Genomic DNA, 19156 nt, shown 5'->3' on the forward strand with positions numbered 1-19156 from the left:
TGCAGAGGCAGCTAGGGAGCAACAGAAGCACAGCTGGGCATGTTTTGAGTAGGAGACCACCCCATGCACACTCATAAGCAAGCTCACAAATGATACTGTGACACAGGTGGAGTGGGTGAGAGGCAAGATGAGAGAAAAGCCTATGGTCAGCAGCAGGACTACTCAAAAGCTGACATGAAATCTGGGATTCCCAAATACAAGGTGAGACACTGAAGGAAGGTGATGGTACTGATGGCAGTCACAGAAATGTGATTAATTATGGTTTTCATCATTCCAGTGAAATATCCCACATTGCTATGTTCCTGAAAACTGCTTACATTTATAATATTCTTAGTAGTTGGGAGCTATTGAGTAGTGGGTATTGCATTATTCTGTAAATTTTTACATAGCAATTTTCTGATTTGAGCCAAAGTCAAACCAAAATATAACATTTTTTATGAGCAGACAGCTGATATTTCTATCCAATATGCTGATTTACTAATCAGAAGACACATGAAATTTTAAATGGTACTTTTCCCCCAGGACAGAAATATTTTAAAAAATCAACATTACTGTTATAATAGTTAATTTAAATTGCCTATCAAAGTTATGATAACTAATTGATAGCACTTTATTTTGTTCTCAAGTTTAATTCTCTTGTTTATTAACCAGCTTCTCAAAAATTGGCTGAAACCTATCTAATAGAGCAAATATGAGATTTTTGTTTTTTACTACAAAAATCTAATGATTCATGCAATTTCTAAGTATGAAGGAAGGCAGGCATGGTGGCTCACACCTGTAATCCCAGCACTTTGGGAGGCGGAGGCTGGAGGATCACTTGAAAGCACAGGAGTTCAAGACCAACCTGAGCTACATGGTGAGACCTCATCTCTACAAAAACTTTAAAAATTAGCTGGGTGTGGTGTTGTGTGTGCCTACAGTCCTAGTTACTTGGCAGGCTGAGGCAGGAGGGTCACTTGAGCCCAAGAGTTTGAGGTTACAGTGAGTTAGGATTGCACCACTGCACTCCACTGTGGATGACATGGTGTGATGGTTAATATTGAGTATCAACGTGATTGGATTGAAGGATGCAAAGTTTTCATCATGGGTGTGTCTGTGAGGGTGTTGCCAAAGAAGATTAACATTTGAGTCAGTGGGCTGGGAAAGGCAGATCTACCCTTAATCTGGGTGGGCACCAACTAATCAGCTGCCAGCATGGCCAGGACATAAAGCAGGCAGAAAAACACGAAAAGGCTACACTGGCTTAGCCTCTCAGCCTCCATCTTTCTCCCATGCTGGATGCTTCCTGCCCTCAAACATCAGACTCCAAGTTTTTCAGCTTTGGGATTCAGACTAGCTTCCTTGCTCCTCAGCTTACAGACAGCCTATTGTGGGACCTTGTGGTGGTGTGAGTTAAAACTACCTAATAAATTCTCATATATATGATATATATGATATATATTCTATTCTTATTAAAAATCCTAAGTTAAATATAAAGTTTGAACTTTGTTATAACTTTTTAGACTGTAGTAACATTTTCCATGACAATGAATGGTACATATATGATATATATCATATATATCACATATCACATGATATATATATCATATGTATCATATATCCTATATGATATATATCATATATATGATATGAGATATATATATCCTATTAGTGCTGGCCCTCTAGAGAACCTCAACTAATACACATGGTAAGATCCTATCTCTTAAAAAAAAGTACGAAGGCAAATATGCAAGTCATTTTGCAAAAAAATAATATCCATTCTAAAGATGTTTAAAACCTTGTCATCCATCATGAAAATGGCCACAAATTTCTCCCCATATTCTGGGGTCAGTCTCAGAATTGCCTTTCTAAAAAAATACATGCTAAAGTGACAGAGTATTAAGTAAAATATTCAACAACCTAAACAAGGTTTAGCTGATTTTTACAATGCTAAATAGGGAACACCTGTCAACTTCACATTCTCCCCATGAACAATCAAGGTAACAGAATTAAGCAAAGGGAATGTATATAAGCTTATGTCATTACCCTCCCATGCACTCATGAGGTTTATCTTCAAAGAAAAATAAATCATCATTAGATTTGCTCTTGATAGACTTTCTCAAAGACTTCTATGGAATGGAAAACCATAAATTTCTTTGCAGGTGATATTGATATATTTGCATGAGATTTCAAAGAGTAGAATATTCTACATTGGTTTTCAGGGTTTATTTGTTTTAACATCATCCTTTGAGGCAATGAGCAATGTTTGATCTTTGCAAAATGAAATATGTTACTAAAAAGGATGCCAGCTATGAGCTACTCCAGATGTTACTATTTGTGAACACAAGGAGTAACAATAAAAAAAGTTTTCCCAAGTTCTTATCCTCAATTCCTATCTTCAGATATTTTTTGATTTTCCAGAAATTACATAAATGTCTAGAAAAAAACTTACATCTGTCTAGCTTTGCTACCACAAATTAAAATTCTTGAGAAAATTAAAATGCAGTAAGACATAACAATATTAAGCAGTAATTACTAAGGACAATCATTTACGACTATAGAAATACAATTTTGCAAAGAGTCAGGTATATGAGTACAGACATTGTATTAGTTAGCACATATAACCTGCTGAAAGCAAGTCCAATTAATGATAATTCGGACTTCCAAATAGTCAACACTAAATTTTTTTGACTTGCCAAAATATAATTAAACAAATGAGAAGTCAGGCAATCAGAGACAGCTGAAAAAGTCTTTATAGTTATTATGCAAACCCAGGTCCCCTGACTCATTCCAAGAATCTTTGCTATTACACACAATTCTGTTTCTAATTCCTCTTTGGAACTTAAAGGAAATATTAAACTTAAAGGAAAATGTTTATAGGGAAACCTGACGCTCTACAATATACACTCATATGGCTATAGTTTTACACACACAGGAACAAAAAAGGCCAGGCAGAAACATCCACTCCACCATCCATACTAACAGCTCTTCTCATTTTAGGACAAATACCTTGTCTTCTTAGTAAGCCAGAGTCAAAGAATTGTGTTAAACCACAAGAAATGGCAATTTTTGTCAAATATTAGCAATTTCATATAGTTCAGCCTATTTATCATCTAATTTTAAAAGGATAATGAATTATTACATGACTACTGAGCAATCAGTAGTAAATACTTTATGTATTTTGTTTTATCTCTATTTCCATCCCTCTTTAACTCTTATTGAGTTCCTCAGAAAGATTAAGTATGTATCTTTAACCTGATTTTGATGCAATTTATTCAATACAAACTGTAATGAAGAGAGGTTTCATTTAAAGACAGAGGAAAAATATTGAAATAGAAATATGCAAAGAACTGCCTCTGTCCCATAAATGAAGTTTAAACATACATTTTATAAACTGATACTTTTCTAGCACACACTCATGGCAGGCAGTATGCTGAAAACCTTACACACAGCATTGTCTGTTTTAATCCTCCCCAAAACTGTACAAAGTAGATAAAATAATTTGATTTACAGTGAATAAACTAAGGAGCCATCCTTTTTCTCCTTAAATTGGTTTTCTTAATTAACTGAAATCATTGCTGAAACCTTGACTGCCTTGAGATTTTATGATCCTATGTGCCTATGTTCACTTATATCAAAATCCAAAAAGTTCAACATTCAGAGGTATAAACGTATGTACCAAAGAGAAGCTATCCGTGAAAGCAAATATTTCCTTGGTATTGTTACATTGCTAATATATTACTTTTAGCCAAAAAATAAATCAATCATCCCCTAAAGGAGTACTAAAGTATGTAAATAATACAGTAACACCATTCCTATTGTTTTACTATTCTTATTAAAAATCCTAAGTTAAATATAAATTTTGAACTTTGTTATAACCTTTTAGACTGTAGTAACATTTTCTATGACAATGAATGGTACAGGTTTAGGAACAATGGAGGATATGAAACATGGAAAAAATTCCATTTCAACTCTTTTCAATTTCTGTTTCACTGCCATAGACCTTCTTGTGGGTATGTTCTTTTGGACAAATCTGGGCTTTGTATTTTTTTTCTGTAACAAAACTAAAAGCTTTTGTCATAAAATATTCAGAATGAATGCAGAATGAAAGGGGGGAAGTTATCGACTGACTGTGCCTGATTCCTGTCTCAGAAAAAGAATTGTCAACTTTACCAAAAGACTTTGTTGGGCCTCTTAAAGGGTGAATGAAGAATGCTTCCTAGATTCCTTTTAGATCAGCTGGAGTTCGAGAGAGAAAAAATGTGGAAGAAAGCTATATGGACTACATGGGAAATTTTTCATTAAAAAGAGGATACAAATGTTATATTATTTATAAGACCCAACTTTGGTGCAGATTTTATTTATGTAACAAGTAGTATATAGTAACAACATAGGTAAAGAAAATGTTAATCCTAAACAAACTACAACCACTCTGGCAATAATAAATGTAATAAAGAATATGTTTATACATTTTATACTTTTTGAGTTTAGGGAATTCTTTTCACTCTTAAGTGAGTTAACCACTCTTAAAGACATACCACCACCACAATTTAAACTAAAGGAGGAAAATCCACTCAACTACAAGAAAATTTCCTTGCTTTCTTTCCATTTCTTTGCTATTAGAGGGCTAAGATTAAAAACGTGATCTTCATCTTGGGACCAACACATTGACAGCACTGAAAATTATACAAGATTTACTAAAAACAGTTTCTTCTCTTCTAAACCTTCCTTCAAAACTATTGTTTTTGAAATTTTAACTATTATATTTCTTAGAACCAAAATCTAAGAAAAATTTAGGTCAGATACCATCTAAGAACATTTTAAAAAGCAGTGAAACTTCTAGAACAGGGGTCCCCAACCCCCAGACCAGTACCAGTCTGGTACACAGCAGGAGGTGAGCAGTGGGTGAGTGATGAGCATTACTGCCTGAGCTCTGCCTACAGTCAGATCAGCAAGGGCATTCGATTCTCATAGGAACATGAAGCCTATTGTGAACTGTGCATGCGAGGGATCTAGGTCGTGCACTCCTTATAAGAATCTAATGCCTGATGATCTGAATGGAATGGTTTCACCCCCAAACCATTCCCCCAGTACTCGGTCCATGGAAAAATTTTCTTCCATGAAACCAGTCCCTGGTACCTAAAAGGTTGGGGACTGATGCTCTAGATGAGAGTATCCTGGAAGTGTGAATCACAGCAAATAATATTTGGGTAAATGCTCCATAGAAATGAAATCCCATGGGCAAGAATACGATATCTCATTCTTTAAATGTTCTTGAAACTATACAGTTGTTTTAGGCAGGGATAAATCAGAATTCTAACATTTCTGACAAAGTGTAAATGGCTTAAATACTGTCTAAATAAATTGGGGTTTGGGTGTTTTTGTTTTCTCTTTTTTGTTGTCGTTTAGCCAGATAAAAATCTTAGCATTCACGCACCTAAGACTCCAAAACTCTCAAAGATCTTGAGTTTTTTTTTTTTTTTTTTTTTTTTTTTGGTTTTTGGAGACAGAGTCTTGTTCTGTCACTCAGGCTGGAGTAGAGTGGCACCATCACAGCTCACTGCAACCTTGACCTCCTCCCACCTCAGCCTCCTGAATAGCTGGGACTACCGGTGTACACCACCAAGCCCAGTTCATTATTTTATTTTTTGTAGAGATGAAACCTCACTATCTTACTCAGGCTGGTCTCGAACTCCTGGGGCTCCAGTGATTCTCCACCGTCTGTTTCCCAAAGTGCTAAGATTATAGACGTTGAGCCAGCACACCTAGCCCCTTGAGACATTTCTTGATTAGAAAACATGCTTTAGGATCTATTTATCTAAAAGAGTACATTCCTTGTATTTAAACTCTGCATAAAAACATGGAATAATTCTAGATGATTGATTTAGTGCTTAGCTGGTAATAGTCCTAAAATACTTGTAAACTGTTTAACATTATACAACTTATTTAAATCTTAACAAAAATACTTACTGAGTCCCTTCTACACTGAACGCAAGCCAAGGCTTTTAAAAATCCCCTAAATTATAGAAAACTAAAGCTTTATTCAAACTCAAAGAGGAGCAGTATAAATTCAATATAAATACATCAAAAATGATAATCACCTTTGGTAGATCATCAGAAAATTAAATTCAAATCAAGATATTTATAAAACTGCTAAAGAAAACATTTTTCTTAGACTCATAAAGACATGACAACCAAAAGTAATGTCTGAACCTTTATTCAATCACGTCAAATTCAAAGAAACTAGCTATAAAATCCATTGTGGAGAAAACTAGTAAAATTTGATATTTTAAATATCTGGATATTAAATAATATCAGGGAAGTATTATTCACTTTGTTATATGTGATAAAGATATTATGGTTATATAGAAAAATATCCTTATTTTGACAGCTGTACCGTTTGAAGTATTTAGGGGACAAATGTCATGATGCCTATCTATATTTACTTTTAAATTGTTCAGCAAAAATAGCGGTATATATGTATTTATAATAGATAGCAGATGAATCAAATATGGTCAAATATTAGTTTTTGTTTTTGACAGGGAGTCTCACTCTATCACCCAGGCTAGAATGCAGTGGCATGATCTCGGCTCACTACAGCCTCCACATTCTTGACTCAAGCCATCCTCCTACCTCAATCCTCCAAGTACCTAGGACTACACATGCATGGCACCATACCTGGCTAATTTTTGTATTTTTTTGTAGAGACAGAAATGATAATTTTTCAATAGTAGATATATGAGCAGTGATTGTAGTAGTTTTCTAGGTTTTATATGTTTGGTATCTCTATGATAATTTAAGTTCTTGGCCTTTTAATTTAGCATTTTCCAAATTACCTCTGGGAACAAAGGCTTTAAGCTAGTTCATGAACTCATTTCTGTATTAACCTATTGGGTTTCTTTTTTACTTGACTTCAGGGCTGCTGAGAGATCACTGTAATCCTCAAACCACTTGGTATGATGATAGTGTCCCTTTCTTTAAATGGCTTCTATTCTCTCCTTCGATTTTAAATTTCTTAACCATTAACTGTGCTGTTTCATATGTGTTATCATAATCAGACATCTCAAATTACCCACAGAAGTTAGAAAGTTATAATCAAAGAAGAAAGAACTGAGGAGACTACGTGTATTTCATTTTAAGAAGAGAAGCCGAGCACGGTGGTGTGCACTTGCAGTCTCAGCTACTCGGGAGGCTGAGGCACAAGGACTGCTTGTGCCCAGGACTTTGAGTCCAGTCTGGGCAACACAGTGAGACCCTATCTTTTACCAAAAAAGCAGACAACAAAGAAGAAAAGACTTACAGAAACATGATAACAATCTTCAAATATCTCAATGATTGTCCTACAGAAGGTGTAGAAATTAATTCTGTGCTGCTCTAAAACCAATGGTAGAAAATTTAGAAAGACAGATTGTTTTATTATTAGTGATGAATTTCTAGGTAATTCATTACCCATAATTGGATCCATAATTGGCACTGTTGCTACTTAAGAAATTTCTGTTACATCTCTAGGAATTGTTCAAATACTGCATAAGGGATTCCAACCATGAGTCCAAAACAGTATAGAAAAAAAGGGATATATGCTTTTGATTGCTTATTTATCTTTCTACACATCTATTTATTTGGAAAATCTTGGAGGCAGTCAACTGACCAAATTCCAAGTAAACAAAGCTAAAAATACTTCAACAATTTTTTGTAAAAGCCAACGCTAATTAATATCATCTCCCTTTCATCATTATACTTCATAGTAACTTTGCTAAAATTCAAAATTGCTATCTCCCCAGGAAACTGTACTTTATCATCTAGCAGCCAATAAATTCTAATTTTTCTGTGCTTCTTCCCAAAAGCCTAAGGCTATTAGGAAAAATCAGCAGTGATTTTGGTAAAGAATCCTTGTTAAACTTTATAGATATAAGGAGCAGATGCATAGCTAATTCTAACATGAATCTAGCCTTCTATGTATGTTTTTATTACTCTACCCAATCCATACCCAATGCTATCAATCATCATTAAAATTTGACCTAGACTGACCAATAAAAATAGTATCTGGTGTCCACCCATATCCTAATACAACCATTCTAGATTGATCATCTTGTCTAAGATGAATTATAAATATGCAGCTACTTTAAAAGACAACTCAAAGAGTGCAAATGATTCAGCACACAATCTATAAGGCACCTGCTTACTCAGAAGCAGCAAGCAGCATCCTTCATTTCCTCTACACAGAAACAAAGAATGAGAATAGCAAGGTAAAGCCTAGCCCTAAGGTCACCAAGCACATTTCTGTGTAAAATTAATTGTGTGTACACATGCATACACACTTCAGTGGGGAGTGTTCTGAAAGATTTATAAAAACCATTCATTTTTCTTTTTTTTTTTTTTTTGAGACAGAGTCTCGCTCTATCACCCAGGCTGGAGTGCAGTGGCACGACCTCGGCTCACTGCAAGCTCCGCCTCCCGGGTTCACGCCATTCTCCTGCCTCAGCCTCCCGAAAAAACCATTCATTTTTCTAACCTAATGATTTCTGACTGCTCTATGCACTGGCCTGTCCTGACGCCACTGGTCCTCAGACACTATGTTGATTTAGCAGAACTTTTCATGTCCAAAGAGCATTATAATTGGCACTGAGGCAAACCAGAGAAAGGCCCGTATTCAACTAATACTTCTTCAATGGAGTTCTCCAAAGACACAGGTGCTTTAAGTGGAAAACAAGTGACTCAGAAACTAAACTCTATCCAGAGGAAGCCTGCGCAGCCAGACTCCACACAGCTGCAGTGACTGCCAAGCATTGTTTCCTGTGGTTGTTTGGTGCTCATACCACTACTGGTGCACACTTCCTCTGCCTAATCCTGTGCAAATGAGAGCATTCATCCAGTTCCACCCCCACACTACCCCTCTCACTGAGCATGGGAAGCAAACACCAGCCTCCTTTATTCCTACAGATGTGCATAAGCCATTAAACAAAAGAAGACACAGAAAATAAACATGGAAAGTGCCATCCTCCTTTTCTAGGAGATCTTGTTGATAGGAAACACACAGGCACAACAGTCACAGGGCAAGAGTTCTGCCTCGCTGCTGTTTGTGTAGACAAGTAAATTGGCTATTAATATATCATGCACTGGAATTAACTAATTCTCCTTACAGATTTCTCATCCATCATATTTACAGTAACAATTTATTGTAAACAAATGAAGACTCAATGACCTCCATATGTAACTTGGATAAACTACATCTTACCGTTAAGCCAATGTGACAAGGTCAAGGATCTCTGAACACAGCTCAGATAGGATATGGCTCAACAACCAAGGCTAGGAATTAGAATATGTGCATTAGTGAGCATATATGTGCCATAGCCTTGGAAATACAGACAAATATTCCTAGAAGGTTTCCTGTTACACAGAAAGAAAATATTTTCCATTTTTAATAGAAATGATAAACCCAAAATTTCTAAGTGTTCTACCAGGGACCAAGCTTCCACTAGATAATCAGTAAATACCAAAAAAACCCAACCAAGCAACCAACTGAACATCAAAAAAAGGAACAAAGGGAAAATTTAGGATGGCATGATATAGCAAAAATCATAGAAAAATAAAACATATCTATACTCGGTTGTAAAATGTATCGACAGAAATTAAGGGTAAATGCCATTAGAATTCTCCTACATTAATTTGAAACACACTGTAAGTTACATTTGCTCTTGCTCCATTATTTGCCTTGCAAGAAACCCTACTTTTCCCCCCACCAGGTTTCCAGGGCTCACTGTTCTCTCTTCTCATCCTCTCACCACTCACTTCAATTCTTAAACATCCCAAATCTCTCAAACTCTGGGCCTCTTTTACAGTTGCTCTAGTAAAGGTCTGCATCATTTTTTAACCAGACTGCCTCAGTTTCAAGCCTGCTCCTCCTACCACTGGCATTACAATTGCCCACTACAGCCTCCCCCACTGACAGAATGCTTAGCTCAAGCACTCAGCAGGTCATCTCCTGTCTATCTGTTAAAAAGTACTCACTGGCCCTTTGTCAGAATCAGCGCAGACCCCACAAGATCTCAAGCGCCCTCATACTCCGGCCCCAGTCTCTGTTGGACCTCAAGATACAGCTTGCCCCTGTTGCATCTTACACTCAAGCTATGAGGACTATCAGCAAAACCCCAAAATTCCATGTGGATTACCACTTTGGCACCTTCCTAAATAACTTTCCCTCTACTTACGTATATAGATACATATATCTTGGTATGTCTGTAAACCTCTGTGTGCATATTTACATGTATATTAGGAATGAGATAGAGTTTTTTAAAAAAAAACTACCCAAAAGATTCACTGTTTGATCTGTAGAGGAATCCTTGAAACAGCAAAGAGAAGTTTGATTTCAGTTCTCAAACTGGATTTCCAGTTTGGGAAATATTCTCAGTAGCTATGCCAAATGCAGATGTAAAATCTAGGTGATATCTTTATCATGCTTCTAGCTCTTTATAAGGCCTTTCTCTCTCCAGAAGTGTATGTACAGTCAAGTTTTCTCTCTAAAAGTTTAAAATTTTAAGGGAATGTCAATATTATGAAAAAGAAAGTATACCCAGGTTTAAAAGCCTCTGCAAAAGAGCTTATATATAAACAAAAGGTATGAGAAAGCCTAAGCCTTGATGTTTTCAGAGAGGATTACACAACTAAGAATCATCAAAGCAAAACATTACTTTACAAAATGTAATGTATACATATTACATCTACCAATAAGTGGCATTTTAGAATCAGAAGAATATCAGAGTTGAACAAACTGAGGCCAAGTTAAAGGACTAGCCCAACGGGATCTACTGAAAGAGGTAGGATAGAATCTAGTTAAAATGTGCTTTATAACTTATTTAAAACTTAATTTAAATAAGAGGGCAAGGGCCAGTCATGGTGGCTCATGCCTATAATCCAAGCACTTTGGGAGACTGAGGTGGGTGGATCGCTTGAGCTCAAGAGTTTGAGGCCAGTCTGGGCAACATGGCGAAACCCTGTCTCTACAAAAAAACGCAAAAATTAGCTGGCTGTGGTGGCATGCACCTGTAGTCCCAGCTACTCGGGAGACTGAGGTGGAGGGATTACTTCAGTCAGAGAGGTGGAGGTTGCAGTGAGCCAAGATTGCACCACTGCACTCCAGCCTCGGCATGGAGGGTGAAACCCTGTCTCAAAAAATAATAAATAAATAAGTAAATGCGTGGTAATACTAGCATCCTCTTCCCACTGGGCCGTCGGTATTTCAAATGGGTTTCCTTCCCAGTCTGTCTAAAGTGGCTTCCTCCAGCTGCTCATCATTGTACTCTGTTTCTTTCCTCAGTGGCACTTATCACTGGTTGTAATTATCTTGTTTGTTTATGCTTTACCAATTTGTTTCCTTAACTTGGATAGTGATGGACAGTGACAGTGCCCTGACAGCAGGGGGTCTTGACTACCTGCTCCTCCACCCTGATAAAGGAGCATATGGCATACAAATACTTTCCAATGAGTAAATGATGGGTGAATTACTCAGGAGTTACCTCTTCACCACAATTCCATGAAGTAGGGATCCTCATCAGGGCGATTTTACAGATCAAAACGTGAAGGCTCTGAGAGGCTGAGCAAATTTCCCGCATGCATGTGGCTGGTGGCAGGGTAGAGTGAAAGTCAATTTTACTTGATCTCAAAGTCTCAGGATGCGCTGAGGAAAAGAGCCAATGCAATGTGTCAAGGTCCAATTTCTGTGGGACAGAGAAGCAGGGGGAAGGTCCCAGTTGAAACTGAGGGAATGTGCAGAGACAAGTAGCAAAGCCAGGCCCTGAAGACTCAATATATCCAAGAACCAACTAAGTCCAGAGCTCTGGATAAAGCACATATTTTCAGATTTTAGGCAGTGTGTGTATGAGTGTAATGAGTGTACGTGACCTTGAATTGAGTCACTGTGGACAATGGACTAAAGGGAATGAAAAAAAAAAGGCATTCCAGGCAAAGGAAACAATATTAATCAATATTAATCTGGTGAGTCATGATGATCTAGTAATTTGGAAGGACTTAAGCAAGGGAGTTTATGGGAGTAGGAAAGTGAGAAATAAGGTTAGAAAGGTAGGCAGAGGCCTGATCATGAAGAATCTTGTGTGGCTCGTAAAAGAGTTTAGATGTTATTCTCTTATAAACAACAGGGATCCACTATCAAGTTTTAAACCTGTTACAGGTAGTTAAATAGGCAAGAGTGGGCAGGAAAAGGTTCTCCCAGCCACTAGGGCTGTCAGGTGAAGATCTGGCAATTATCACACTGCCTCTCTAAAAGTGATAACTTGGCAGCTGATGCCAGGGAAAAGTCACTTCCTGATGGTCCACACCTGTTGCACTAAAGTGTTAACTGAATGCAGGCACCAGAGATAAGCAATTTCCTGGGCGTGCACAGTAAGAGACAAAATGGCAGAGTATGAGTTTCCAGGGGCACTCCACCAGAAAAGGGAAAAAAGTCTCAGATGGGCATGCATACAACATCCTAAACACACTGTGTGTGCTCACTTCCCAAGGATAAGGAGGGCACTGGGCTTGCAGGCAACCCACCCTAACGGAAGAATCATGGGAAAGGGGCCAGCTTCTAAAGTCCTAGGATCAAGGTTAAACACTGCACTTGACCTCAGTGTCTGCTTGGGTCTCTTCCAAGCATACTTTCCTTTCTTTCCTGTTCTAAAGGCTTTTAAAATAAACTTCTACTCCTGCTCTGAAACTTGCCTCAGTCTCTTTTTCTGCCTTATGCCCCTCAGTCGAATTCTTTCTTCTGAGGAGGCAAGAATTGAGATTCCTGTAGACCTGTACAGATTCACCACTGGTAACTCAGATACCTTCCCCTGGTGACAAACCCATGAGTAAAATGATCAGATCTACATTTTTGGAAGATTATCTTGAAGATTAGCTTGAAACGATTCAAAACTGATGGCAAGAAGACACCTAGAAGACAATTTCAATAATCCCAGTGATGAGTACCGCAACTAAAGGCAAAAGCAAGGAGGGTTAAAGAAAAGGCATTTTGGCTGGGCATGGTGGCTCATGCCTATAATCCCAGCACTTTGGGAGGGAGAGGCAGGTGGATCACCTGAGGTCAGGAGTTCAAGACCAACCGGGCCAACATGGCGAAACCCCATCTCTACTAAAAAATAGAAAAAATTACCCAGGCATGATGGTGCACGTTTGTAGACCCAGCTACTCGGGAGGCTGAGGCAGGAGAATCGCTTGAACCTGGAAGGTGGAGGCTGCACTGAGCCAAGATTGTGCCACTGTACTCCAGCCTAGGCAAAAGAGCGAGACTCCATCTCAAAAAAAAAAAAAAAAAAAAAAAAAAAAAAAAAAAAGGCATTTGTAACCATTTAGTTGCTGGCAGGGTGAACAAAATAAGAAACATTACCAAAATAGAAATAAGTCTCCAAAGGAAAAAAAAAGTACTTCAGTTTTATACATAATGAGTTTGAAGCAATTGTGTGATACCTAAATAGCATGATACCTAAATACCTAATATCATGTGCAAATATGAGGAATTCTGGAGTAAACAAAATTTGTTTTCCTCACTGCAGGACTTTTCAGTTCCTTTACTATGCTATATCTCATAAATACAATATGCAGTGTTTACCAAACTCATTGGAACAAGAATATTTTTCTCCAGTCTTCCTATTAACATTTCTTAGGACAATGGGGTTCTTTGAAAAGTTATTTGGGAAATATTATTCCAGAAGTTTTCAACAGTCTTTAGTTTACAGAATAGTAAAGAGTTTATTGAACTGACTCAAAAATAATTAGGAGCAGACTAAAAACTGGACTTGAATAATCACTAAGGTATAAAAAATGTCTTTGCATGGCTCGAGTACTAAAGTTCTATAAGAGGAGGTAAGAATGGAAAAATCTGCCAAGCATTAAATACCCCTACAAAAGGGAAAAAGATGAGAAGGTTGTTAAAAAGGTCAACTCCATCCAAAAATAAAGGAGGGGAATAATGCTAATGATCCAGGAATTGTGTTAACAGCCAGCCAGACACATACATTAGGGAAGGCTAGAAGCTGTTCCCTCCTCCTTTGCCTAAAAAAAGGTAGCCTTGGAACAAGCTATCTTTGTTCAGGGAGGAATCACTGCAGAGCTCCCCCTTAGTTATGTAAATACAGGCAAGCCTCCTACTGCTCAGGGGGACAAAGCAAACGCGGCCTTGGTGAGTGGAGGTTGACTCCTGACAGTACCCCTTGCCAGGCTGAGCCAGCTCTAGGCTGGAAGCTGGCTAATTTGTGGGAAAATTCCAGACCCTTGAGGGAGGAAAAATACTCAGGATCCCAAATGCTGCTCTGAGACTGGAAGTTGGTACCCTGTGAGGGCTGAATGAGGAGGACGTGACCCAAGCTTGCTGACAGAATACAAGGAGCCCCTGAAAAGAATTCATCACAAAGCTAGAGAGATACGGCCTGGCCAGGCTCAATGCAAAAGCTAAAACGCTACAGGATGAAGCAAAGTTGTGTGGGTAGCATGGGGTTGAGAAGGCCTGAAAATACAAGGGCATTGCCAGCATCAGAGAACTAAAGCTGTCCCAGGAACCACACAGAACCAGTCTTGTGCAATAGCACCACACTAGCAGACAGAGAGATCAAGCTCCTGTGGGGCTTTGAAGCAAGGCTGATTTAAGTCCCATGGACTACATAAAGCCCAGAGATTTCTGGACAATTTGAGTGAGAAATACTTCAAGAAAGAAACGTCAGAAGTGTTTTACGTCAAACAAGTACCTAAAAAGATTTACACTCTAAAATAATTCTTCCTGTTTACATATGTATATGTGAAAAAATGTTTCCAGGTGTTGATTAATGTGTATGCACTAGATAGTAAGGATCTTTCAAGCCATGCCAAGGTGAGGTCCCTGGGGCCACCTGTAGCCAAGAAAGGCTCAGGAGCCTTTGCTTGGGAGGGTTTTCTCGTGACAGGGAAAGCCAGGCAGAATTTCACAAAGATAGACAGGTAGTAGTCAACCATTGCAGGCTCTCAAGTAGCTTGTTGGGATGCCTGCGGTGACCTTCTAAACCTCAAGATCTATGATATTTCTGGAATCAATGGTAAGGAAAAGGCATTGACTATGAAGCTGGGACTGTACTTCTATTTTATTATTTACATGCTGCAAAATAGGTTCTGGGACTTGGTCTTTATATCTCCTCTTGCATATACGATAGGAGATGTAGAGGCTTAACAAATGGTCTCCAAATTGCCTGGAACTTGGGTAATAAAAGTTAACATATCTACAAACCTGAAATCATTTAACTGGTGAAACACAGTGAATCACTTAGATTTCTTTTACTCTTGGCTGAGAGAATTAGTGAAAACTGGCTCAAAAAAGAGAAAAGGAGGAATGTATTGGTTCATGGAAAAACCTATAGATATACATTTAGCTTTGGGTACAGCATTGATTCCCACTTCACATGGTGTCACTAGGTTCATCTTCAACTCTGTTCCCTCTGAACTGGGTCCATTTTGAAACTCCATGTGGTACCTAGATGGTTATAGCTCCTTGAAGCCTCAGACTCACATCTACACTCTTCTGTATCAGGAAGACAGAAAAATAAAACTACCCTTGCAAATGTCTTATTGGTCCCAACTGAGTGACTCACCCCATTCCTGAACCATCACTATGTGGTCAAAGGCATGGGATATAATTGATTAAACCATCCAAACTCTGTAACTAAGAAAGAGGAAAGTGTGGTTTCTCAAAGGAGATCCAAGGTCACAGAAGGAAAGAGAAAAGATGGCTGTGCAAAATAAAATAAAATAGTGCTATACAACATTAGAAAGAAAGAATTTTATTTCTCATCTCATCTTTCTAATATCATTGTTTCTCTTGCACTTAATTTAAAATTCGACACCTATGTTTACCAATGAATCCCACAACCATTAAAAATAATAATAGTGATAATAACTTTAACAATAAGAGTACTTACCTTGGACTTTGACACTCTGTTAAGCACTTGACATACATGATTTCATTTAATACTCACCTAAACTCAATACATGGATGAGGAAATTGAAGCTCAAAGAAGTCAAGTTACTTGCCCAAGACTGTATACTAACAGGGAGCTTAACTGGAATCTAAACCAAGATCTAACTCAGAAACCATGTATTGTTTTGTTTTTTAATTTTTTATTTCCATAGGTTCTGTGGGAATAGGTGGTATTTGGTTACATGGGTAAGTTCTTTAGTGGTGATCTGTGAGATTTTGGAGCACCCATCACCCGAGCAGTATACACTGAACCCGATTTGTAGTCTTTTATCCCTCACCTCCTTTTCACACTTTCCCCTGAGTCCCAAGTCCATTATATCATTCTTATGTATTTGCATCCTCATAGCTTAGCTCCCACATATGAGTGAGAACACACAATGTTTGGTCTTCCATTCTTGAGTTACTTCACTTAGAATAATAGTCTCCAGTTCCATCCAGGTTGCTGCAAATGCCATTAATTCATTCCTTTGTATGGCTGAGTAGTATTCCATCATATATACAATTTCTTTATTCACATTGATTGATGGGCATTTGGGCTGATTCCACATCTTTGCACTTGTGAATTGTGCTGCCATAAACGTGGGTGTGCAAGTATCTTTTTCGTATAATAACTTATTTTCCTCTGGGTAGATGCCCAGTAGTGGGACTGCTGGATCAAATGATAGTTCTACATTTAGTTCTTTAAGGAATCTCCACACTGTTTTCTATAGTGGTTGTACTAGTTTACATTCCCACCAGCAGTGTAGAGGTGTTCCCTGATCACTGCATCCATGTCAACATCTATTATTTTTTGATTTCTTAATTATGGCCATTCTTGCATGAGTTAGGTGGTATCCCATGGTGGTTTTGATTTGCATTTCCCTGATCATTAGTGATATTGAATATTTTTTCATATGTTTGTTGGCCATTTGTATGTCTTCTTTTGAGAATTGTCTATTCATGTCCTTAGCCCACTTTTTGATGGGATTGTTTGTTTTATTTTTCTTGCTAATTTGAGTTCCTTATAGATTCTTGATATTAGTCCTTTGCTTGATGTATAGATTGTGAAGAATTTCTCCTACTCTGTGGGTTGTCTGTTTACTCTGCTGACTGTTCATTTTGCTGTGAAGAAGCTCTTTAGTTTAATTCTTAACTAAAATCCAACTCTTTCTCTCTCTCTCCCAATAATGTTCTTACCTGTATCCCTGACTCACCCCTAAGCTGACGCTCTGAATTCCTTTTGACAGTGCCTGTCCTGAACCTGAACATGATGAAACTATCCTATTGCAATTCAAATCAACTGGACCTACCACTGGCCAGGTATGGATACTCTTTCAGAAAACATATCACTTTACACTGTGTGTCATGGGAGAGCAGGCCCTTCACACTCACACAGAGGCAGGGTAAGGAGCTGACTTTAGTCACTCATCTGGACAGTGGCAGCCTGACTTCTATTACACTCTAGAAATTGTCTCATTAAAGGAAAAATCCCATGTGCTTCTGCACTGTAAATGTGCCAACAGACAGCTCAGTAGGAAACATTTCCAAAGAGTGAGTTAATCATAAACTGACGATTGAAACAGTTATGGAAAATTTTTTATATACAGTATGGAAATGAACAAAGTTACAGATACTGTCATGATGTCAAAAAATAATATAGTAATTTCTAATATTATGCCGGGGGAAACATTTTAATTACATTTCTTAAGCAAAGAAGTTAACTAACAAGATTTTACTTATTTTTATTATCAGAAAGAGATTCATCTTTTTTCAAAAGTAAGAAAGTAAATGGTTTTTCAAAACATAAACCCTCAACGTCCCCCTCTCCCCCCACCAGACCTCAGCAGTCTTAGAAATCTCCCTCTTTCAGGAACTTTTTTCAGTATTTAACAACCCTGAAGAGTGAGGGTCATATCTAACCTGAAGGCCTCTGCTGACTCTTAAATGAGTTCAAGTTACTAAACTCACTCCTCTTTCCTGTGTGATTAAAAAAAAAAGTGTAGAAAGTGTTTCAAACTATTCTAACTTTTGTTGATGTTGGTGGAGTTTGAAGTGAATTACTATTGAGGAAAGAGCTCAATGCTAAGAATAAAGGTAGCACTGAAAGGCGGAATTATCATAAGCCCTTCTAGAGGAGCCCAAATAGATGCTCTTCACCATCTCACAAAATACAAATTATCATTTGTGTTAACACTGTTTCCAGGATTTTCCAAAAGAAAACACATTCATATCAAGCCTAAGATTCAAAATAAATTTCCTAAACCCCAAACAGAGGGAGAGCTTGGACAAAGTTTAGTGAGCAGAAAATACCACAACGAGAAAAGGGGTAGGAGAGTGTAGCTAAGAATTGACTGCATGTGTACAGAGAATCGGTGAATTACATGCCTATTTAGAGTTAACAACTTTAACCACCTCTGGGCTGCAGACTCATGCAGTATCCTAAATCTTTCCTTTCTTTCTAAAGTATAAGTAGATGCCAAGTAACACATCACCTGTGATTTTTAATTTTATAAATTCCTTTAATTTTCTTCTATAAGTTCATCCTTTTCCCTGACCATCCACAGGGCAGTGAGACCCAATACACAGACAGTGGACAAGAAAAACAAGACTGAGAAGCCAGAGGCCTGACCTCCAGATCTTCTTCCTCTTCCCAAGCAAGGAGACTCTAGAATCACTATCCAAGCACCTCCCCATGTCTTAGCTTCCTCATCTGAAGAATGTCTTCACAAGAGTATTATGACAATCAAATGAAGTCAGTAATATTAAGCACTCTGAAAACTTCAAAGGCTATAAAAACACTAGGTGCTGCTCTCACAATTAATACATTCTTCGGCAAAAAGATGCCAAATACACATGAATTCCAGATTCACCAATGTAGGAAATGAGGCAGACAGGAGAGCACACATAGATACAGAACATTTAATTAAATCCTAAGGAATGGAGGAAAACAACCTATCCACATCCTGTTAAAATGTATATATTCACGACATCAGAAATTATTTTGTTGCTGAATTAACACTCTATTCACATTTTTTCAATTTAAAACTACAAGAATTATTTTATTAATTCATCCATTACCCACAAGCTAGGACCTATAAATGGGAAAAATAATACTACCCACATGCTGGGATTGATGTGCTAATTCCCCCAATATATGCAAAGTACATGTTATGTGCTATGTGAATGTTTGCACTATGG

The 19156-nt window shown here is 37.8% G+C and overlaps 1 protein-coding gene and 1 long non-coding RNA gene across 3 annotated transcripts in view; one reads left to right on the forward strand and one right to left on the reverse strand.

The window, feature by feature from the left end:
• Window positions 1–19156, reverse strand: part of VAV3 (vav guanine nucleotide exchange factor 3) — a 399477-nt gene that overhangs the window by 285231 nt on the left and 95090 nt on the right. The window lies entirely within an intron of this gene.
• On the forward strand, window positions 152–18650 carry LOC134733769 (uncharacterized). The gene is made up of 3 exons (XR_010117368.1): window positions 152–201; window positions 17206–17278; window positions 18523–18650. It is a non-coding gene; the product is annotated as an uncharacterized lncRNA (long non-coding RNA).

This window comes from Symphalangus syndactylus, chromosome 12, assembly GCF_028878055.3.
Source record: "Symphalangus syndactylus isolate Jambi chromosome 12, NHGRI_mSymSyn1-v2.1_pri, whole genome shotgun sequence".
Taxonomy (NCBI): domain Eukaryota; kingdom Metazoa; phylum Chordata; class Mammalia; order Primates; family Hylobatidae; genus Symphalangus; species Symphalangus syndactylus.